Source organism: Pygocentrus nattereri, chromosome 16 (genome assembly GCF_015220715.1).
Source record: "Pygocentrus nattereri isolate fPygNat1 chromosome 16, fPygNat1.pri, whole genome shotgun sequence".
Classification (NCBI taxonomy): domain Eukaryota; kingdom Metazoa; phylum Chordata; class Actinopteri; order Characiformes; family Serrasalmidae; genus Pygocentrus; species Pygocentrus nattereri.
In genome coordinates, this window is record NC_051226.1 from 40,990,969 (window position 1) to 41,014,919 (window position 23,951).

Below are 23,951 nucleotides of genomic sequence, written 5' to 3' on the forward strand. Positions count from 1 at the left end.
CATGATTGGGTATAAAGGGAGCATCCCTGAAAGGCTCAGTCGTTCACAAGCAAGGACGGGCGAGGTTCACCACTTAGTGAACAACTGCGTGAGCAAATAGTCCAACAGTTTAAGAACAACGTTTCTCAACATGCAACTGCAGGAATTTAGGGATTTCATCATCTACAGTCCATAATATCATCAAAAGATTCAGAGAATCTGGAGAAATCTCTGCAGGTAAGCAGCAAGGCAGAAAACCAGCACTGAATGCCCGTGACCTTCGACCCCTCAGGCGGTGCTGCATTAAAAACCCACATCATTCTGTAACGGATATTCCCACATGGGCTCAGGAACACTTCGGAAAACCACTGTCAGTGAACTCAGTTCGTCGCTCCATCTACAAGTGCAAGTTAAAACTCTGCCATGCAAAGCGAAGCCACATATCAACACCACCCAGAAACGCCGCCGGCTTCTCTGGGCCAAGCTCATCTGAGATGGACTGACGCAGAGTGGAAAAGTGTCCTGTGGTCTGACGCGTCCACATTTCACACTGTTTCTGGAAATCATGGACGTCGAGTCCTCCGGGCCAAAGAGGAAAAGGACTGTCCGGATTGTTCTCAGCGGTAGAGTGCTCACCCAGGATCAGTAGGGCCTGGAGATTAGGGGTGTGAATCTCTAGGTACCTCCCGATTTGATTTGATTACGATTCAGAGGCTGCGATGTAGTTATAAAAGTTATCACTGCATCTTTCTCACTGTGTGTAACCCTAACCCTAACCCTATAAAAGTGTGAAGTATTTGTAATGATCCAAAATAAATTTACTTTCAATATCTTATTAATCTTATAAATCAAATGAAAGCGATGTGGTGAGTGAACTGGACGACAGTCATTCGCTGCTCTTGTTTGGAACACATGAGACGCTGCTGCCACTCATCTGCGATAAAATGCGATGAGCTAAAGCTTAAAGCAGAGCTTTATACTAGAACATCAGCGCACTGAGACATACTGGACATACTGGCTTTAATGCAGAAGGAGCCGGTCAGATTTCTTGTTCATCCAGTTGTGTTTTCGTTATGTGTGGGTATCCGGGCGCTGAACTTCCACGCTTCCAAGTTCTGCCTTTTGCGTTCCTTCAACATCACGTTATAAATTAAAATTTAAATAGATTTTTTACATCGACTATGAAAAGTTATCCATGTGATAAATGCTCTACAGGAAGAGACCAGGCTCATCCAGACCCAGTTGTTTGTCCATGAAGAGTGACCAGTCTAAAGACCCCCCTCACAACTTCAGAGATGAATTACCCACAGAGGAACAGTAGGTCACACTTTCTCTCTTTGGATCAGCATTTATTTACATAATGAAAAAAATCCTGATGCTAAATAACAGACCAGCAGAAGACTGACAGTTATTTAAATACATTCATGGTGTTTACATTTAGTTCATTCAGGTTTCTTGAAGGTTAATTTCAGCGGTTTTCAAAATGTGTGCGTAACTCAGAGTGTGAGGTGTAATCAGAGGTTCAGAGGGTTCGGTGTGAAACGGTCCAGACGTCTTTACAGTGGTGGTGATGGGAACCAGGCGTTGCCATGACTACAACACAGATATAGACACTTTCCTATCACCAGCACTCTGAACAGTTCTGACTGTAGAACTGAGCATTTCATGCCAAATCATTATGAATTACTTTGTTTACATCTTACAGACGGGAGAAGTTTTCAAATCTCCCCTGGAATTCTCCTTCAGTGAATCTAACAGGAACTACTTTACTCAGCTGTCAATGACAGCAATTCACATGCAAACAGTTACGACGGGTTCTATATTTCAAGCAGTATTTGACTTAAAGTGCAGTAGAACTTTGACTTGCATCTTCTGGATACCATTGGATGTCATTTGTGATACGTGACTGAAAGAAATATGATGCCCTTCTGAAATAATTATTTTGACACAAATGTTCATAAAAAACTACATAAAGATATAAATGTATGTGCATTGTCAGAAACAGGACTGAATACTGTCTCTGTTGAAAGACAGATCAGCTACAGTCTTTCTGATTGCATATATTTAAAAATAATGTGTTATAAATGAGCAAGTGATCTGAAGTTTTATCTCCTCTCCCTTCTTAACTGATGCTTTGGTTCATTCACTCAGATGTGCATCCATGGAAAGAAGACAATCAAAAGATGACGATCTAAACTCCAAAGACGGATCGGGGTCTATAAAAATGTACGTGAGGTTTACTTTATAATTTATTTATGATTACAATGGGACAAAATCCATCGCATAAGTTGCCATCAGGAAACATTTATAAAAATAATCACAAATACATAATTAACACAAAAATACATAAAACAAAGACACCTCACTGTATTAGCTGCATGTGATGATGAGTGTTGACACACTTGTGGTTTTCCTGCAAAAATTGGGCTGGTTTGAAAATACAGTCACAGATTAAATTCATACTGTTCTTTCATCCTTAAGTCCACCTCCTCGTTTCTACGTTCTCTGTCCACTTTATCAGCTCCATTGACCGTATAGTTCCCCTCTGTAGATCTATAGTTACAGACTGTAGTCCATCTGTTTCTCTGATACTCTGTTACCCTGTTAGCCCCCCTTCCAGCAGCACTGCTGTGTCTGATCCACTTGTACCAGCACAACACACACTAACACACCACCACCACCACCACGTCAGTGTTTCTGCAGTGCTGAGAATGACCCACCACCCAAATAGTACCTGCTCTGTGAGGGTCCATGGGGGTCCTGACCACTGAAGAACAGGGTAACAGAGTATCAGAGAAACAGATGGACTACAGTCTGTAACTGTAGAACTACAGAGTGGAACTGAACGGTCAGTGGAGGTGGACTTGATGAAGTGGCCGGTCAGTGTATATTCCTATTAATTTTCCTGTTTCCCACAGGAGTAGTTATAAATCTTTTGGGGTTCATGTAGAAAATTCGATGTAAGGACAAGGACGTATACAGAAGAACCTGCTATTTGTAAAACAGAACAAAGACTAATAAAATTACTTGGTGCTACTTTGACATTGAGCGCTTTAACGTTAAAAGGCTAAAAGCTTTTACTAAAGTGGATGCATGTTGAGTGATCTTTCTAATTGAGTTGCTTGTCTTTAACTGACAGTGTTGTTAATTGTAAATGCTATTATTTCTGACTGCAGGGGTTCCCCCAAAAAAATGGAGCCTAACTTACAGAATTTCACTGACCAGCAAAGTTTCAAGAAGACCCCGGATCTCTGTCGCATCTTCTCTGTAGGACCAATATTTTTTTCTTTTGTTAATTTTTTTTATATTTTGAATTGGCAGGAAAAAAAATCTCTCATTATGTAATTTGCTTGCTCAGAAGTTACACTTATCACATTGATTTGTTTAGACAAGACCAAGCTTGCTTTCAATGTAGCCAAAACAAAATCCATACCAAGGTCACAAATGTGGACATTAAAAACATTCCTAACCTGACAGGCATGGAAGAAACAATATCGGGACTAGTAATTTAATGAAGATTTATGAAATACAGCTGTGTGTCAATTTTCTAAGTGAAATAATCTTCTACAGATAATTTTCTGCTATATGTAGTAGACACACTTTGTTTCATTAAAAAAAACTTTAATCAGACCAGATTTTTATTCTCATTCTCATCATTCATTTCAAGGATCTGGAGAACAAAATAATTGTTTTCATCAAGAATGAGCTGGAGCGGTTCAGGAAGATTCTGACAAAAGAAAACACAAAACACTGACAGATGACTGGTGCAGCGCTAAAGAGGGAGCTCTTAATCTTGCTCTGCACTTTCTGAAGAAGATGAAGCACGATAACATTGCTGATGCACTGGAGACAAGTAAGAGTTCTTTGATAGTGGTTTGTGTATCGATTCAGCACAGATTGCATTTGAACTGAATGTTTTGTTTTGGCCCTGTACTCAACACTAGTTTTGAAAATGCAAAATAATAGTAATATCTGGTGGGCCACAGACTTTAAGAGCGTGTTTCAAAGAAATTAAAAGCAGGTATTAAATTAAAAAGGAACGGGATGGCAGGGAGGCAGACCAGTGAGAAAGTGTGTGATCGAAATCGAGTATGGATTTAGTACATTCGAGCCGAGGTGATCTGGAGCCGGGCTCGTGGAGTTACCGCTAGTTATCATGGCGTTTCCGCTGCTCCAATGGGAAGCATAGGCAACAACGTAAAAAAAAAATCACGATGAGCAGGAAATCAAAAGGCAGGAAAAAGGGCAAACAAAGGAAACGCTGCTCAAACAAAGGCTGAACTAGAAACGTGAAGTAAAAGATGACGAGAAAACAAAAGACGCTTCCTCCAAGTATGACAGGAAGACAGGCTATAGTTCACTTGTTTGCTGTTAGTGGATCAAACACCTTTAGCATGGCTTGGAGCTGTTTGTAGCTCAAGCCTTTTGAGTAATTTTGGGGCAACTACTCTCTTTTGGTTTTTTCCAGCTCTTTGTTGTATTCTTTTTGTTTAAATACCCATCTGGACCGAGTACCGTACCGGTCACCCCTCTACAAAGATGTGACAAAGGGCTGCTGTTTGCTACGGCCTTAAATAGAGGAGTCCACATGTGTTCCAGGTTGGGCCTAATCAGCCTGAGGGCTTCTGGGAATTGGAGTTCCCTGAAGTTATGGCACCTTGCCACCATCCCCCTCTGCTGGTGGGCCGCAGCGCAGGCTGGACCCTTAAAGTTCTAGACAAGGACATGATCTTTCACCAGCAAAGCTGTTCCAATAGAGCAGTAAGATCTGCTGAAGGTTGAACATTAAGAGGTTTAAATGTTATAAACAAGAACTTGTAGTCAATGTAGAACTTAACTGGAGTTAAATGCTCAAACATTTTCCTGGAAAAGCACATAGGCTGCTGCATTCTGAGCTTGCTGGAGACAATTGAAAGTTTAATGGAGTTATGACTGAAGTTAGCTGAAGTTTGAGGAAAGACCACACCTAAAACTCCTCCTTCTGAATTCCAGTCCTTCACTCCTCCTTCTTGTGATGAAATTTCACACCCCACCTCCTCCCCCTTCTCCTCTACCTTAAAGCCTGACTTCCCCTCCTCTCATTATCTCATTAACCAAGGTGTGGTCTGCATTCGTAAGTTGCAGTTTAACAGGAATCCATGCTTTTGTGTCTTTGAAACAAGCTTTAGTTATATACATAATTTTCACTGGACCTGGTAATGCCTTAATGCATTGTTAACTATTAATACCATAAAACGAAAAACTGAAAATTGTGTAATTTGTGTTCAGAAAATTTCCCTTTTATGCTGACAAATTGGTAACGCTCTATCCAGTATAACCAGGCAAGGCTTCTGTCTACATCAACAGGGTTTTCAAGCTTTTCTATAAAAATATCATTAGTAAATATGCAAATACATCAAAAGCTGCACTCAAATCCAGCAGCACCCATAGAGAGACTTTTCTGCAATCTGAGGCAACCATTGAAACACAGCCCACCCAAGTAAGCGCTGCTTCTGGACTAAGATGTTTATTACCCAATGTGATGGAGTACAGAACCAAAACAGCAAGAATTCTCAGCACTTATGAAATACACCATACATACTTACATATTTTAAAAAATGTGCTTGTCATTATTTTGCTCATCATTCTTAATGTTCTTGCCTTTTGTTGCTTAGATGAGCTGGTTGTCATTCGTCAGTGTGAACTCAAGTCCAATATGAAAAATAAATATACACGTATATTTGAAGGAATAGCACAGAAAGGTGGTTCTACTCTCCTAAACAAAATCTACACAGATCTCTACATCACAGAGGGTGTTCAGAAAACCATAGAGAAATCAATTCAGTGCAATGACATGTTCGAAGCACTAAGCGAAGAAGACAAACCCATCAGAACTGTGATGACACAGGGCATTGCTGGCATTGGAAAATCAGTCTCTGTGCAGAAGTTCATTCTGGAATGGGCGAATGGAACTAAAAATCAGAGAATTAAGTTTATCTTCCCACTTCGATTCAGAGAGCTGAATTTGAAGGAAGGAAAACACAGTCTGATGGATATTCTCAACCGGTTTTTCCCAGAGACGAAAGGTCTGAGATTTCGGGAAAAGTACAAAGTCATGTTCATCTTTGATGGTCTAGACGAATGCCGACTCCCTCTTAATTTCAAGAAAAATGAGCACTGCGCTGACGAAACACAGAAAGCATCGTTAGATGTTCTGCTGACAAACCTCATCAAGGGGAATCTGCTGCCCTCTGCTCTGATCTGGATAACCACTACACCAGCAGCTGCCAGTATGATCCCTGCTGAGTTTATCGACCGAGTCACAGAGGTGCGCGGCTTCAATGATGAGCAGAAAGAGGAATATTTCAGAAAGAAAATCAGTGATCAGGACCTGGCCATCAAAATAATTGATCACATCAAAGAGTCAAGAAGCCTCCACATCATGTGCCACATCCCCTACTTCTGCTGGATCTCAGCCACTGTACTTGAGCAGCTTTTGAAAGGAACACAGAATGAAGACACTCCAAAAACACTGACACAAATGTACACACGATTTCTGATCTTCCAGACCGTACAGAAAAATCAGAAGTCTGGTGAGCAGACTGCATCGGATGTACCCTGGGATAAAGAGGGCATATTGGCCTTAGGAAAACTGGCTTTTCAGCACTTGGAGAAGAACAATCTGATCTTCGACAGCGAGGACCTAAGAGAGTGCGGTATTGAGATCAGTGAAACTTCCGTGTACTCTGGAGTGTGCACACAAGAGACTGGGATGTTTCTGGGCACAGTGTACAGCTTTGTGCATCTGAGCATTCAGGAGTTTATTGCTGCTTTGTATGCATATGTTTGTCTCAACAATGACAAGAAGAATGTCTTTTCCCCCCAGAACACATCACAGGAAAATGGAAATGAGACCATTGTTAGTTTGCTGAAGACTGCAGTAGACAAGGCTTTAGAGAGTGACAAAGGCCACCTGGACCTCTTCCTTCGTTTCCTTCTAGGCCTCTCACTGGAGACCAATCAGGTGCTCATTCGAGGTCTGTTGACCCAGACAGGAAGCAGCTCAGACAGCAACAAGGAAATAATTCAGTACATTAAGGATAAGTTTGGAGAAAATCCATCTCCAGAGAGATCAATCAATCTCTTCTACTGTCTGAATGAACTGAATGACCGTTCTCTAGTGCAGGAAATGCAGAAGCAAATGAAAGACGGAACACTTTCCATGAATGAACTCTCACCTGCAGAGTGGTCAGCTCTGGTCTTTGTGTTGCTGACATCAGAGGAGGAGCTTGAAGTCTTTGACCTGAAGAAGTTCATTGGATCAGATGAGTGTCTTAAGAAACTGCTTCCAGTGGTCGAAACTGCTAAAATAGCTTTGTAAGTGAAACAGTTTTCCTGCTAATGAATACATTTTAATAATACAGTAGTTATATTATTATGTTCTTTAGAAATTACAATGCATGTAATAATAATAATAATAATAATAAATAATAAAACCTTTATTAACATAACAGTTTACACATGCATGCTTTACACAGAAAAGAAAAAAACATTGGAAAGAAAAAAATAATGATTATTAATCTCTAAGAGCTATTCTAGTCTTTAGGAGCTCTATAAGTAAATTATTTTCCTCTAAATAAGCTGTAAGAGATCCAAGGAGTTTGCCTAGACATCAAAACAGAACAGTCATTGTGGAACAGAACAGAAAGCCAGTGCAAACTTTCCCTGATGAGAACCTGGTTTCCTGCCCATGTCATCCAGGCTTTAATGTTTTTAACACAGTCTTCCACTATGTGAAAATGTGTGTTGCAGGCTAAGCTGACATGTATGATTTACTATCAACAGCACATAAGTGAAGGGCAATATTGTGTTTACATAATATGTATTCTAGGAAGAATAAAGGCAGAATAGTAAAGGCCCTAAAACAGAGCCTTGTAGGACACCATACTGTTCAGAAAACCCTCTGACAAATTTGTAAAGGCTACAGTAAAAAGGCTGCCAGTAAATCACTGTCCACCAAAGCCAGGGATGGCTCTGTTCTATGATGTTTTTAAAAGCTTGACTATAATAAAAAGAACATGACTGTTGGCCAACAACTTTCTCCCAAATCTTAGATAAGAAGGAATGTTGACAGCTGTTAATTATTTAATGTTAAATTATATGAACATAATCATGGTATTTATGAACTAGTACCATCACTCTAAAAACAGTTACATTAAATGTTGGGGGAAAAAGTTTAGCAGTATTTCTCTAGAACAGTTACCATTTGAGATATAAGATTTCATTCTGCCTACTTAGTGGTGCTCATCCCCTAATTTCCCAAAATTCAGTTTCACAAAGTCTAAATAAAACTTCCATACTCTATTGCATACTCATTGAGGTGTACTCAAATCAGAGGGGAAAGAGCCCTGAATGTGCCTAGGGATTGCCTTTCCAGGCTTTTACATATGGGTGAGCGCCCCATATGGCCAATCACAGACCTGCACATATTGCAAAATAGACATAAAAAGAGAAACACAGAGAAAACGGCTGCACCAAGCACACAGAAGAAATATTACAACCACTGTAAGAAATATAATTGCTAAAAAAAACAAGTATAAAGTTAGATTAACATTTTTGCAACCAGTGTTAAAAGCAAAATAAATGAGGAAATGAATTAATGTGGTTAGCTTTCTTTTTTTTATATATGCCTCAGCAAAACCATGTTTCATGACTTTAGTTGAAGTTTCTTTTATAGAACAGTGAACACAAGTTGGTTTAAACTTTAGGACAAAAATAAATTCTAACATTATTTTTCTTCCAGGCTCAATGACTGTAAATTGACAGAGACCAACTTCAAAGCTTTAGTCAAACCTCTAAGCTCAGAATCCTCAAAGCTGATTAAGCTGGATCTGAGTGACAATGCTCTACAGGACTCAGGACTAAAGCTGCTCTCTGCTGGACTGAGTAGCAAAAACTGTAAACTGGAGGAACTGAGGTGAGTTACTATCTAATATAAAGTACAGAAACAAGCGCTTATAAACAACGTCTCTTTAGGATTGCGTCATAATTTGCTTGTTGAATTTTTATGCTGGCAACTTGACCTTGAATGAAAAGGATCACAATCTGTGAGGTTTATTTTAATCAGGCTGTGTTCAATCAGCTGATTCTTCTAATGTCTTTAAAGACATTACTTTTATAAGGGTTCAGTTAGTGTTAATAACCTTTATGTTCATTGAATAAATAACTCACATCTGCCTCATGACTGGCCAAGCACACAGATTTTGATTAGATTTTGAATATTTTGTCATAATGGAGAATGCAGTCGGCACAGACTGCACCCATTTGAGGCAAATATCACAAATTCTTATACCCTACTACACCATTCTCAGGCTCACTGCCTCCTCCTCAAATGTCTCATTCTATGCTACACTGATGAGTCACAGTATTATGATCACTTCATGTCCACAAGCTGTGTCCGTGTTATGGTTTGGGAAATGTTTCGTGGCTTTCTCTGGGCTCACTCATCCATGTGGAAGGCTCTCACAACTGGTTTCGGTATGAATCCATCCTCACGGATCACAAACACCCATACATGCTGATCGTCTTCCCTGGGATCAATGGGATCTTCCAGCAAGACACTGTGACACGGCAATGTCACACGGCTAGAAATGTCCAACACTGGTTGGGAGAGCATGACCCATACTTCCGAATACTACTGTGACCCCTGAATTTCACAGACTTGAACCTGACTAAGCATCTGTGGGACCACTTCAATCACCATGTTCACTCTGTGGATCCTCCCCCACATCCCCTCCAGCAGCTGTGGGATACACTGCAGTCAGCAAGGCTGTAGAAACCTGTGAAAACCTACCAGGACCTTACTGAATCACTTACAGCCTGTCTTGCTGCTGATGAGCCTGTTTCCCTAGAGCTTGAATTGTAGACTGGGCATTCCGTGTTGCCCACTTTACCTGCAGGTGCAAATAAAAATAAACAAAAAAATATTGACTAAAGTCATTGTAGCAGTCTGTTCAAACATTATGTACATAAATGTATAAATAGAAGTGTAAAATTATATCCATCATGTTATTTTCTAGCATCAATAACTGTGGCCTAACAGAGGAGAGCTGTCAAGATATGGCTAGAGTTTTCAGCTTAGAGCATTCCATGTTGAAAAGCCTGGAACTGAGTAAAAACAATCTGCAGGATTCAGGAGTGCAGCGTCTTGCTGCTGGATTGGAGAAACAACAGGTTAAGATCAAAAATCTGAGGTGAGGAATCATATGATAAAATTTTAATCCTTAAACATTTGTCATTGACTTCTGATTATGCTACAGTAGCATAATCTGCAAGCAGGAATGAGTCCGGAATTCCCAGTCAGTGATGTCAACATGACTTATTGACTGAATTATCTATATATTTTGAGTCAAAAAAGACCAGATAAATGAGAATGAATAATGTATATTGCAATATAAAACATTGTCATGAAATTACTTGGGGTTGTTTTTTTTATTTTTTTTGTCTTTTTTACTTTCTGCAGGCTGTGTGACTGCAGCATAACAGAGCAAGGCTGTGCTGCTTTGGTTTCGGCTCTAAAATTCAATTATTCATCACACTTGACAGAGTTGGATCTGAGTGAGAATAAAATAGGAGTTGCAGGAGTGGAGAAGCTCTCTGTCATATTGAAAAATTACAGTTGCAAACTGGAGAAACTGATGTAAGTAATTTATTACATACACAATATTTTGGTAAGTTATAATTTATTAAACCTGGAATGTTGGTGAAAATCTAGTTGAAATAGATTTTTGGGTCACTGTAGTAGTTACTCCAAAAAGGTGATTTGAAGACACTAGAAATGCTTAGTAGTACACAAGGGGAATTTTACAGATCATCTGCATATTTATACGGCTGAGATGTAAACAGTGTCATTCAGAGTGGTTTGGTGTGAAATAGTTAATTGTAGAGACACAGATGTCTTTACAGTGGGTGTGATGGGAATCAGGGGTCACCATGACTACAACACATGTAAAGCTCCAGTCAACCTACATATGTCTTCTGAGTTTATATGGAAATGTTGATGATAGAAAATAGTGGAAAATCTGAAAAAAGTATTTTGCCTCACAACACCCTGTTATTAGCCCTACACCATGAACAGATTTTAAGGCCAAAAACTTTTTTCTCAGAACTCACGTAAAACAAACCCTGAATCATCAGTACTCATATTAGAATTCATAACCATTTCATCTATTAGCTTTCTGTGATGTAATCTTTAGAGAAACAATCATGCTGGGTATCTATAGTTTCTTAAAACAGCTGGAAATCTCAGCGAAATGTTTCTTTTGTTTTCAGACTTAGCAAATGTTGCATCTCAGAAAAAAGATATGTTGCTCTGGCTTCAGCTCTGAAATCAAGCTGCAACTCACGCCTAATGGATTTTGGATCTCACAGAGAACAATAGTTATGCAATTAGTACTTTAATTCAATTTAAAATTTAGTAATGTAATTCAAAATGATTACATGAGGACAGTGTGCACATGCACCTTAAAAATGAAAGAAAAAAACCACTCAGAATGTCTTGTAGCCCACAATATCTGATATATACAACACATATATACAACATCTGAGGATATTAGATTGAAAATGTTGATCTAGATATTAATTTTTGTTAAAAAATACTTAAATTGTAGTAAATACAAATAATTACCACAATAGCTAATAGTTTAATGTATATTAAATACATAAAGAATTTGATAAATTTAGGTATTACTGGGGAAAAAAAATTTGTGTTGTTACTTTTTGCTGTACATTTTTAATGACCAGTTCTATCAATCATTTGAACAACACTGGTCATTTTGCTATGGGAAAAAATGTATGAAACATAACTTAGATGCCCAAAACTATTGCACAATACTTTGTGCCATTTCCCCACTGGTTTCATTGCTGTTCTTTCTGTATATCTAGACACTGTAGATACCCTGAAAATAAGCCTTGCTGTAAAGAGCTATATGTCTACATAGTTTTGCAAATTATCATCATGTTATAAATGTATTCACATTATCAAAGAAATTCAGAATGTTCTCCATTTTTATTTATTTATTTTTTTTATTTTACTTCCAGGCTCAGTTACTGTCATATTGCAGGGGAGGGATATGCTGCTCTGGCTTCAGCTCTGAAATCAAACCCCTCATCACACCTCAGAGAGCTGGATCTCAGAGGAAACCATCCTGGAGATACAGGAGTGAAGGAGCTCACTGTTCTAGTAGATGATACAAGCTGTAAACTGAAGACACTGAGGTGAGCATGTGATGATTTACTGGACCAATGAGAAAGTACACTGATTGAAGCTGAATGCTTTTTTTACTAAGAAAAATGAACAGAGAAAAAAAAAATGTTCACTTTGCTCAAAGTGTTTCTAACAAGATATTATCATCTGTGCAGGTTGCTGAAAAGTTCTGATGCAGAAGAAGCCTGTGATTCTCTGACTCAACTTTTAAAAATAAACCCTTTACTGCAGACAGAGCTGGATCTGAAAGGAAAAATACAAGGAGACACAAAAGTCAAGCAGCTTTCTCTTCTGCTGGAGGATTCACACTGCAGACTACAAAAACTTGGGTTAGTGGTTTGACTAAGATTCACTAACAATTTTTCAGCTGAAATCTTAGCATACAGATTTCATTATAGACATATTGTCTATAATATAAATATAAATAAATTATGCAAATATTGTCAACTAAAACTAAGCCATGTTCAAAATCTGATACCCATCATGGCTATTACAAGAAACGTGCAACTTATTCTACAACCAAGACAGTCATAAATAAATAAGAGTTACGAGATCAAAAAATGTAATAACTGTATTTCTCTTCTTTTTTCAAGGCTTTCAGATTGCAGTATAACAGGGAATGGATATGCTGCTCTGGCTTCAGCTCTGAAATCAAACTCATCACACCTCACAGAGCTTGATCTCAGAGGGAACGATCCTGGAGATACAGGAGTGCAGAAGCTCACTGATGTAGTAGATGATCCAAAATATAAACTAAAGACACTGAGGTGAGAAGGAAAAACATCTTGAGCTTACTACATGAATATTAGTCTGAATCAATACTGTTTGTCTTAGTTTTTAGGTATGTTTAATGTCTTAATAAAACATGATATGGTTTTGTGATCTGTAGAATCTATATGCAAGCAAAAAAAAAAAACACAAGTTGTGCTGCTATAAACCATACTGCAGCACAAAATCAAATGTTAATTTTAAATAACAAACATATAGCTTCTCAACTTAAAGAAGAAATATCAGAACTCATTACTCCTTATGGCTGACAAAAATGGGAAACAAAACATTTCATAAATCCTTAATGTTCAGTTCCACCCAATATTTACAGTGGGGAATAAAAAGGAAGTGAGACTGACTGGAAGATCCAAATATGATTTCACTAAAAAGCCTTTGTTGAAAGGTTGGATAAGATGAGAAGATAGAAGTAATACAATTTGCTATTAGTAAACACTTATTTTTCTGTACAGACTATTGAAGAGTGATGATGCAGTAGGAGCCCATGCTTTCCTTTTTGAATGTCTAAAGAAAGAGCCTTTAGTTTTGACTGAGCTGAATCTGAGCAAGAAAAAACTAGGATCTACAGAACTGAAGCAGCTCTCTGCTCTGCTGGTGGACTCACACTGCAAATTAAAGACACTTAGGTAAGTATGTCTCTTTTTAATTAGTCTATTGGAAACACTCAACCAGGATGATACTTTCTTAACTTCTAATTTTGAAGTATATTTAATTATGATGGAAGATAAATCCTGTGGCAATTTTCTTTCTGCCCATTCCTTTAATGAATGCATAAATTTAATCCTGGAGATATGTGGTGTCTTAATTTGTTGAGTAGGGGTCTCAAAATTCATACATCCTGTCAAATGTGTATAATTTGTCCTTAAAGCTGATTTGCAAGTCATACTTTGCATTTTTTTCCTGCTAAATATTTCCATCTGATGGGTAGATTTGTTGCACCAGACACTGTGTATGGATCCCCAACATAAGCTCTATAAAATCAACACAGACTGATGATTACGGCATTAAAAGCAAAAGTAGACTGCAAGAGGAACCATTTAAACCCAAACTTGATGCATAATGAGCTGCACACTGAGTGCACATGATTGTAGTTTAGCTACAACTAATTCAGCTAATGTTCTAGTATTCAGTTAGTATTCTAGAACAATAGTTAGTTAAATCTGCCTTCATGGATTCATTCAGGACACAGTGGGAGAAAAAGCACAGCACAATTAAGAAATGAATGGAATTAACTAGATTGTGTCTGTCTGCCCTGCGATGGGCTGGGGACCTGTCTAGGGTGTATCCTGCCTTCCGCCCGATGACCACTGGGATAGGCTCCAGCTCCCCCCGTGACCCTGAGGGAGAAAATGGGCTTAGAAAATGTGTGTGTGTGTGTGTGTGTGTGTGTGTGTGTGTGTGTGTGTGTGTGTGTGTGGAATTATCTAATCTATTATACTGTTATTTTTTTGTTATTATTGGTAGTAGTAGTAATACTATAAATGTATTGTGTTTTTAAAAACCTTAGCATTCAGTTAAAGCAATTAATTGAGATGTACTTGAGTGTTTATGTAATATAGTTAGAAAATTATACTTGAAAAAAACACAAGACACTTTTTCTCTGCATGTTTTCAATCACCTGGCCAGTGGAGTTTGAGAACCTGGACAAGGCAGTATCTTCTGCCATGATGAGTAGGAATGCATGTGATGCATATTAATACTACAATACTGAAACAAGTCTGACTTACAACCCCAATTCCAGTGAAGTTGGGACATTGTGTAAAACAAATTAAAACAGAATACGATGATTTGCAAATCCTTTTCAACCAATATTCAACTGAATACACTACAAAGACGAGATATTTAATGTTCAAACGGATAAACTTTATTGTTTTTTGCAAATATTCACTCATTTTGAATTTGATGCCTGCAACACGTTCCAAAGAAGTTGGGACAGGGGCAATAAAAGACTGGGAAAGTTGAGGAATGCTCAAAAACACCAGTTTGGAACATTCCACAGGTGAACAGGTTAATTGGAAACAGGTGAGGGTCATGATTGGGTATAAAGGGAGCCTCCCTGAAAGGCTCAGTCGTTCACAAGCAAGGACGGGCGAGGTTCACCACTTAGTGAACAACTGCGTGAGCAAATAGTCCAACAGTTTAAGAACAATGTTTCTCAACGTGCAACTGCAAGGAATTTAGGGATTTCATCATCTACAGTCCGTAATATCATCAAAAGATTCAGAGAATCTGGAGAAATCTCTGCAAGTAAGCAGCAAGGCAGGAAACCAACACTGAATGCCGTGACCTTCGACCCCTCAGGCAGCACTGCATTAAAAACCCACATCATTCTGTAACGGATATTCCCACATGGCTCAGGAACACTTCGGAAAACCACTGTCAGTGAACTCAGTTCGTCGCTCCATCTACAAGTGCAGGTTAAAACTCTGCCATGCAAAGTGAAGCCACATATCAACACCACCCAGAAACGCCGCCGGCTTCTCTGGGCCGAGCTCATCTGAGATGGACTGACGCAGAGTGGAAAAGTGTCCTGTGGTCTGATGCATCCACAGTTCACACTGTTTTTGGAAATCATGGACGTCGTGTCCTCCAGGCCAAAGAGGAAAAGGACTGTCCGGATTGTTTTCAGCGCAAAGGTCAAAAGCCAGCATCTCTGATGGTGTGGGGGTGTGTTAGTGCCCATGGCAGGGGTAACCTGCACATCTGTGAAGGCCCCATTAATGCTGAAAGGTACATACAGGTTTTGGAGCAACATCTGCTGCCATCCAAGCAGCGTCTTTTTCAGGGACGTCCTGCTTATTTCAGCAAGACGATGCCAAGCCACATTCTGCACGTGTTCCAACAGCGTGGCTTCGTAGTAAAAGAGTGCGGGTACTAGACTGGCCTGCCTGCAGTCCAGACCGTCTCCCATTGAAAATGTGTGGCGCATTATGAAGCTCAAAATACGACAGCGGAGACCCTGGACTGCTGAGCAGCTGAAGCTGTACATCAAGCAGGAATGGGAAAGAATTCCACCTACAAAGCTTCAACAATCAGTGTCCTCAGTTCCCAAACGCTTATTGAGTGTTAAAAGGAAAGGTGATGTAACACAGTGGGAAACACGCCCCTGTCCCAACTTCTTTGGAACGTGCTGCAGGCATCAAATTCAAAATGAGTGAATATTTGCAAAAAACAAAGTTTATCCGTTTGAACATTAAATATCTGGTCTTTGTAGTGGATTCAATTGAATACAGGTTGAAACGGATTTGCAAATCATCGTATTCTGTTTTTATTTGTTTTACACAATGTCTCAACTTCATTGGAATTGGGGTTGTACTTTAAAAATATTTAAAAATTGTATTTTGCATATCTTAATCGAGAGTACTACAGTGAAATCTAAATGGAAAATGTAACAATCATAACTTTAATTCTATGAAGAAAGTATATGGAGAAAATAATAAATATTTTCTACACCTGTGCTGTGTTTGCTGCATACTGAGTTAATTAAACTAAAGGGACAACAAAGATTGACATTCCCAGAACCAAAGATTATGAGTATGAGCTATCCAACATCACCGTAAGATATCATCACATACAATGAAACAGCCAAGCACATGTCATGTCTCTCTTGTCACAGCCATACATAGAAATGTTATTTTACTTTCAGGCTCAACGAATGTGATCTAACAGAGAAAAGCTGTGAACATCTGGCCAAAGTTCTCAGTTCAAAGGATTCCAAACTGACTGAGTTGGACCTCAGTAACAATCACCTAGGGGATCCAGGAGTGAAGGAACTCTCAACTGCACTGAGGAATTCACACTGTAAACTGGAAACCCTGAGGTGAAATCTTCTGTCACAATAAAATGTGTTTTGATTGGAAGACAATAAGAACAGTACATCACTGAAATGTTAATGTATTTTGGGCAAATTAAAATTGTTCTTCATATTAAAAAAAATTATAAAATTGTTCTCTTTTCACTGTCTGTCTCACTATCTGTTTCTCTTTCTTTATCTCTGTCACAATCTCTTTATTTTTTTCTTAATCTTTTCTGTTTCTTCCATCATCTCCATCTACTTACTTATGTCTTGTTCCTCTCTCTCTGTCTTTGTCTTTTTTCTTCTCTCACTTTCTTCGATCTGTTTATTTGTCCATTTGTCTGTTTTTCATTCTGTCCTTTATCTTTCTCTTGATCTCTGTATTTCTTTCTTGATTCCTCTCTTCTTTCTTCTCTATTTATTTGTCTGTCTTTTTCTCTTTCATCTCTCTATCCCTGTCTTTATCTTTCTTCTCTCACTTTTTTCTCTGTTTATGTCTGTCTTTTTATTCATTCTCATAGTTCATACTCCTTTAAGGCCTGACTATGTTTGTTCTGTGTACCTCATTATTTGTAAGTCGCTTTGGATAAAAGCGTCTGCTAAATGTAATGTAATAATAATGTTAATGATGTCATCTCTCTTGATTATTGGAAAATCATCAACTGGGAAGATTTGCTATAAAACTGATGTTTGGATGTTTATTTATAAAACAAAAGGACAGCTAAAATGGCTCCAAACTGTTAGTTATAAAAGACCATTTGCCTGTCTATCAGAACATAATGAGCCAGTATCATTGACATGGATTCAGGCTAGTTTTGGAATTGCAATGTCATTGGTGTTTCACCATTATAAATTACATTTAGACCAGGATAAGGCTTAATCTGGGCTGACAGAATGGTTTAGGCAAATTATGTTTTATTTTAGTGGCTTAAATGGATGAAAATGAATGTTTATCTATCTATAAAATCTATGTCTTAATAACTTTGTTAACTGTGTATTAAGTCATAATGCCAAACACTAAATGGATGTGTACTCGTTCCAGGCTTTCAGAGTGTCGTGTAGGCGAGAAAGGATATGCTGCTCTGGCTTCAGATCTGAAATCAAATAAGTCATCAGTCCTGAAAGAGCTGGATCTCAGAGGGAACGATCCTGGAGATAAAGGAGTGGAGCTGATCAGAAGCACATCTTTAAGGAAAATAAGGTGAGTAGTTTAGAATTCAAGCCTCTTTACATCATAACTATACAATAAATAGTGGCATTCTGTGTTTTATCTAGCATTAATACATTCTTTCATCTTCTGCATTAACTGAATATCATCTGTTCAATTCTGCCTCTGTGCAGGCTGTTGAAAAACCATGCTGCAGATGAAGCCCATGACTCTCTGACCAAAGCTTTTGGAAAAGATCCTTTACTGCTGTCTGAGCTGGATCTAAAGAAGTATGAACCAAGGCATGCAGGAGTAGAGCAGATCTGTGGAGTACTGGAGGATTCCCACTGCAGATTGAAGACCCTTAAGTAAGTGGTTTAAAGTAAAGTTAAATTAATTTATTCATTATTAATAAATGGGGCGGCATGGTGGCGTGGTGGGTAGTGCTGTCGCCTCACAGCAAGGAGGGTCTGGGTTTGATTCCCCTGCCGGGTGACTGGGGTCCTCTCTGTGTGGAGTTTGCATGTTCTCCCCGTGTCTGCGTGGGTTTCCTTCGGGTTCTCTGGTTTCCTCCCATAGTCCAAGGACATGCAGTCAGGCCAATTGGACATGCTAAATTGCCCCTGGGTGTGAGTGACTGTCTGTGTCTGTCTGTCTGCCCTGCAATGGACTGGTGACCTGTCCAGGGTGTATCCTGCCTTCCGCCCGAAGACTGCTGGGATAGGCTCCAGCAACCCCCTGCGACCCTGATGGAGAAGCGGCTTAGGAAATGGATGGATGGCTGGATTATTAATAAATCTATTAAACATCAAGTGAACCGAGTGGCTAAACATTCTCTATATTAAATATTACATTATTTGGAGGATTTATTGGCATGTAACATCCATTTTGTTTTACATCATAAATGTGATGGATGTTCCCTCTCTTATGCTTCTCTTCTGCAGACTGTATAAATCAGGCAGTATTACAGAGAGAGACTGTGCTGCTCTGGTTTCTGCTCTGACTGTAAACCTCTCACAACTGAGAGAGCTGGATCTGAACAAGAATAAATTGGATAAGTCAGGAGTGCAGAAGCTCTGCAGTCTACTGAAGAATCCTCACTGTAAATTGGAGAAACTGACGTGAGTAGAAACCCTCAGCATTATATCCAGCTGTTCACTAGTAGTGTAGACCTCTGGACTCAAAGTGATCTGATACAATTACAGTTATATAGGAAACAATTCAGTGCATGGCAAGAGATTAGTGGTGGGAATTACGGCTCTTTTTTGAGAGCTGGTTCTTTTGGCTCGGCTCACTAAAAAGAGCCGGCTCTTTCGGCTCCCAAGTGGCTCCTCAGATTTTTTTGTTGCTTAAATTATTAAAAAAACTGTGTAAAATGAATTGCTAACATAAAAACATACATTATATCAAATGTTTATTTATATACTCGACATAGAACAGAGTGCTACAAAAATAAATTATAAAATACAACAAAAGCAAAGACCCATCTCAATTAGACAAAACGGCCAGTCTCTGATTTTGTATATTATTTGCAAATTTGCAACCATGTACAGTGAAACACCACTTCAACAAAACACCACTCCAAGAAAATATAAATTCAAATGTACAAAACAAAAAGAAAAAGCAGAATCCAGGTGACAGTTTTTCCAAGTCTAGTGAAGATTGTCATTCAATGGAAACACCAAGGGTCTCAGCTTTGCAGGGTTGATCCTATTTCTCCTTTCTGTTATCATCTGCCCTGTTTTGGAGAAGATTCTCTCTGAGGGGACAGATGTTGCTACAATACACAGTCTACCCTTTCTAGGAGTGAAGCACGTTCTCTGTCATACAGGACTGGGATGATTTTTTGGGAAAGTGTTTTCCAGACACACTGGCACCTTCATTAATAGCAGGTTCTCTTGCTTGTCTTTTCTCTTCTAATTGCACGGATGGATGAACAGTTCTCATATGCCTGTGCAGGTTGTTTGTGGAGCCTGCTCGATATGAAATTTTTGCTTTGCACAGTCTACACTCTGCCTTTGAGCTGTCTATCACATTAAAATGTCTCCAAACTTTACTACGTTTTCCTCACCGTTCCAGCGTGTAGCCTCTGTCTATGTAAATGCAACTTTCTCTCTCTCTTTCTTGTCTCCGAGCGAACTTTGCAGGAGCCTCTCCCTCTCTCGTGTTCGTGCGCTCACTGTGCGGTGTGTCTGTAGCCCCTCCCCTCCTGCTCAGTGTAGACACACAGACGCTGCCACACATCTTAAACAATCACATGCGGCTTCCAAAAAAAAAAAGAAGAACGGCTCAAAATCAGGAGCTGGCGCCTGTCATTCACTTCAGAAAGCCGGGTCTTAGAGCCGGATCATTCGCGACCGACCCATCACTACAAGAGATGTCAAATGGGAGGGAATCACTGATTCAATACTGATTTATTTTGGCATGGTTTTTTTTTTAATACACTGGACAAACACATGTCTTGAGAAGATACTTATACAGTACTGGAGAACAGACAGTACTGCTCTGTCTATCAATGAACTGACTCATGCAAAATTAGATTACAGGGAGGGATCTACACTCTTAACAAAAGGGTTCTATATAGTACAGAAAAAAGGCTCTATGACTATAAAACAGTTGGTTGTTGGCTTTTTGGTGTTCTGTTTAACATTTTAAAAAGAGTTTTCATCATAGAGAAGAACCATTTGACTGGGCAAACAACCATTCATGTATAAAATGGTTCTCTGTGTTCATGGTTCTCCATACAACAACTGAATCTATAAAAGAAAACACTAAAATTTAAATTTATTTTATTTACTAGTTGATATTTCATTTTAGAATTGAGCCAGTTGAGTTGTGTCCTTTAAATGTATGTTTCATGAAGCACTGGTGCATTTTTATACCCCTAATTTTCATTTAATGATAAGCATTGTCGTTATGATAGTAAATTACTTTGTTAAATTCATTATATTACATTTATATTAAGTGTGGAATATCACACACTTGAGTGTGTACAGAATTTTATTTTAGTTGAACTTAAGTAATTTTATTTGAACTCTTTCTGCAGGCTAAATAAGAACAATGTCACAAGCAAAGACTGTGCTGATCTGGCATCAGCTCTTTCTTCAAGTCTTTCACACCTAAGAGAACTGGATCTGAGTGAAAATGTAATTCAAGATTCAGGATTGAAGCATTTTTGTGATGTACTGAAGACTCAGGAGTGTAAACTAGAAAAACTACTGTAAGTAATTTAACCATTATGTGATAAAACTGAGCTTTAAAGTGACAAAGCAAGAGAGAACAAACTTTGTCTTCACTAAAACTTTTGTCTAATCTGATTTCATATGTAGGTTAATGAGCTGTGGTATAAAAGAGGAAGGCTGTGCTGCTCTGGTTGTAGCTCTGAAATCAAACTCCTCACACTTGAAAGTTCTGGACCTGCGTGAAAACAGTCTAGGAAATTCAGTGAAAGATCTTGCTGAAGTGCTGAAGGATTCCAAATGCAATATACAGTAAGTAAACGCAGATAGAAAAGACCAGAGATGTAAAACTTTGGATTTAACTCGGTATCTGATCAACTCAAACATATTCATTTAGTCTCATAACCTGCTCTGAGGTTTATGTTGCAGGCTACATCAGTTGAAAATGTCAAGTGACTTTTACATACAAAGCATAACAAGCCTATGGGATGCGCAGTCTGCTTATTTTAAACTCTGATTTTAACTAGATCCTTTCACTAGTAACCTTAAAGCAACATATTTTACTGTTTTTTTTTACTTCTGTTCTCATCCCTGCAATTTTTCAAAGGCAGTGAAGTAAGTTAGCTTTTAAATGTAGAAGCATTACAAGTACAAAGGCACAAACAGTCTAAAATATATAGAAGCTGTATTTAAAAAAGCTGATGTATATGATCATTAAAAACAAGATTAAATAATGAGAGTATTTCTATATTTCTGCAGTAAATCATTGGTACAAATTACTGGTAATCCACTGGTTACTTTTGTAGGTAGTATGGATATGAATCGTTTTAAATATTAAAAGATATTATGATAAATTTCAGTGACTAAACATATTTATTGTAATTATGGGCATCAGTTCAGCCCTAAAGCTGTGCTGGTGCCACATACAGAGTGAGATGGTTGGTGAGTAATATATGTAATAACTCTTATTTGTTTTTCCTTTCAGATTGGGTGGCGTTTTTACGAAAATTGTTAATAGTATTACTGGGTGGCTCTCTGGAGGTGGTACAGATAGCCCACAAACAACACTGAGTGGAGTGGATGAGGAAAGTGGACCAGCGTCGAGCGGCGTGTACGGAGAAAGACTGGCACCAGCGTCGAGCGGCTTGTACAGGCAAAGACCGGCGCCAGCGTCGGGTGGAGCTGACATGTGTAAAGAAGCCAGAACTACACGTAGCCTAGCAGAGCAGACTTCAGAGAAGGGGAGTAACTATGGTACAGGGCACTAAGAAGTTCAGCAACAGGTCTCACAAAAGATCCGATCAAATCTCCTCCAAAAACATACAGGACAAATAAATTAATGTGTGAAATTAATTAAACAAAAATTTGAAAAATGAATCACATATTCCCCTCATATGGGGTTGGAAAAACTCAATTCTTAGGTGCATCGTGATGCGGACGTGAAACATTCTGAACTGATTCACAAATGTCAAAAATCAATATTCTAAATTTTTATTTAGAACGTAATGTTGACGGAATGCAAAGGTTGGAAGTTGGAAGTGCGGAAGTGCGGTGACCAGACAGTCTGTGGTGGCACATAACAGGAACACCAGTGGATGAGCAGGAAATCCAACTTTGTGTTAAAGCCAGATTAGATCAGGCATCAAAGCCCAAATGTTAAGAAGAGACATTTTGTCCTTTCAACAAAGTCAAACGACCTTGGGAGCCACAACATTTGATGCACAGTATGTCTGGGTGTGAGCTGCTGTCCTAGCAGAGGCTAAAAAATATGAACGGAACCACAGTGATACATATTCTTCTACTTAAATAAATAAAATGTTTTAACTTCTCTGTCTGGAAGCATTTTTTCACCAGTCTTGCTAAAAGTCTTGAGTTAGTAAAAATAAGTTGCTTTGTATTATGTGAGCTTTAATATTCATCATTTGATTAGAACATTACTCATTTACTTTAGCCTGTTCAGACTGAAGCATCTGAGAGTTTGATTCCTCGATTTATTTGGCCACAGCAAAGAATATTCCCTTACCAGAAGAGATTATTAGTCCAATCCACAGTTTCTCATTAGGCTGAATGAATAACCGTCTCTAAATGTAGGTATTGTGATATAAACCGAGTCCGTTCTACAGTTTCTCATTAGGCTGAATGAATAACCGGCTCTAAATGTAGGTATTCTGATATAAACCGAGTCCGTTTTACAGTTTCTCATTAGGCTGAATGAATAACCGACTCTAAATGTAGGTATTGTGATATAAACCGAGTCCGTTCTACAGTTTCTCATTAGGCTGAATGAATAACCGGCTCTAAATGTAGGTATTGTGATATAAACCGAGTCCGTTCTACAGTTTCTCATTAGGCTGAATGAATAACCGACTCTAAATGTAGGTATTGTGATATAAACTGAGTCCGTTCTACAGTTTCTCATTAGGCTGAACGAACAAATGAAATAGCTTTGAAGTGACACTAGAGGGCAGTGTGCACTACACAATACTTGTGCATGTTTCTGCCTTCAGATCTTTTGTGCATGTGTGTATATAGTGTGAGTGTGTGTGTATTGTGTGAGTGTGTGTGAGTGTGTGTGTATGTGTGTGTATTGTGTGAGTGTGTGAGTGTGTATATTGTGTGAGTGTGTGTTGTGTAAGCAGTCCTGCAGTATTTGATGTTAAACTCTGAAATGATTTATAAACTCATTCATTAAATCTGGAGTTTTAATAATAAGATCGTTTGATTTTCCATAACCTTCAGAAAAAAGTAACAGTGAACTGAATGATATTTAGAAGATTCAGTCCCACACACCTGTAATCCAATCATCACCTTAATGAGACG

General features: G+C 38.6%; 1 pseudogene; it reads left to right on the forward strand.

The window, feature by feature from the left end:
- The window catches only part of LOC119265430, a 27,612-nt pseudogene extending 4,651 nt beyond the window's left edge, over positions 1-22,961 (forward strand).
- Positions 22,962-23,951: the final 990 nt, after the last annotated feature.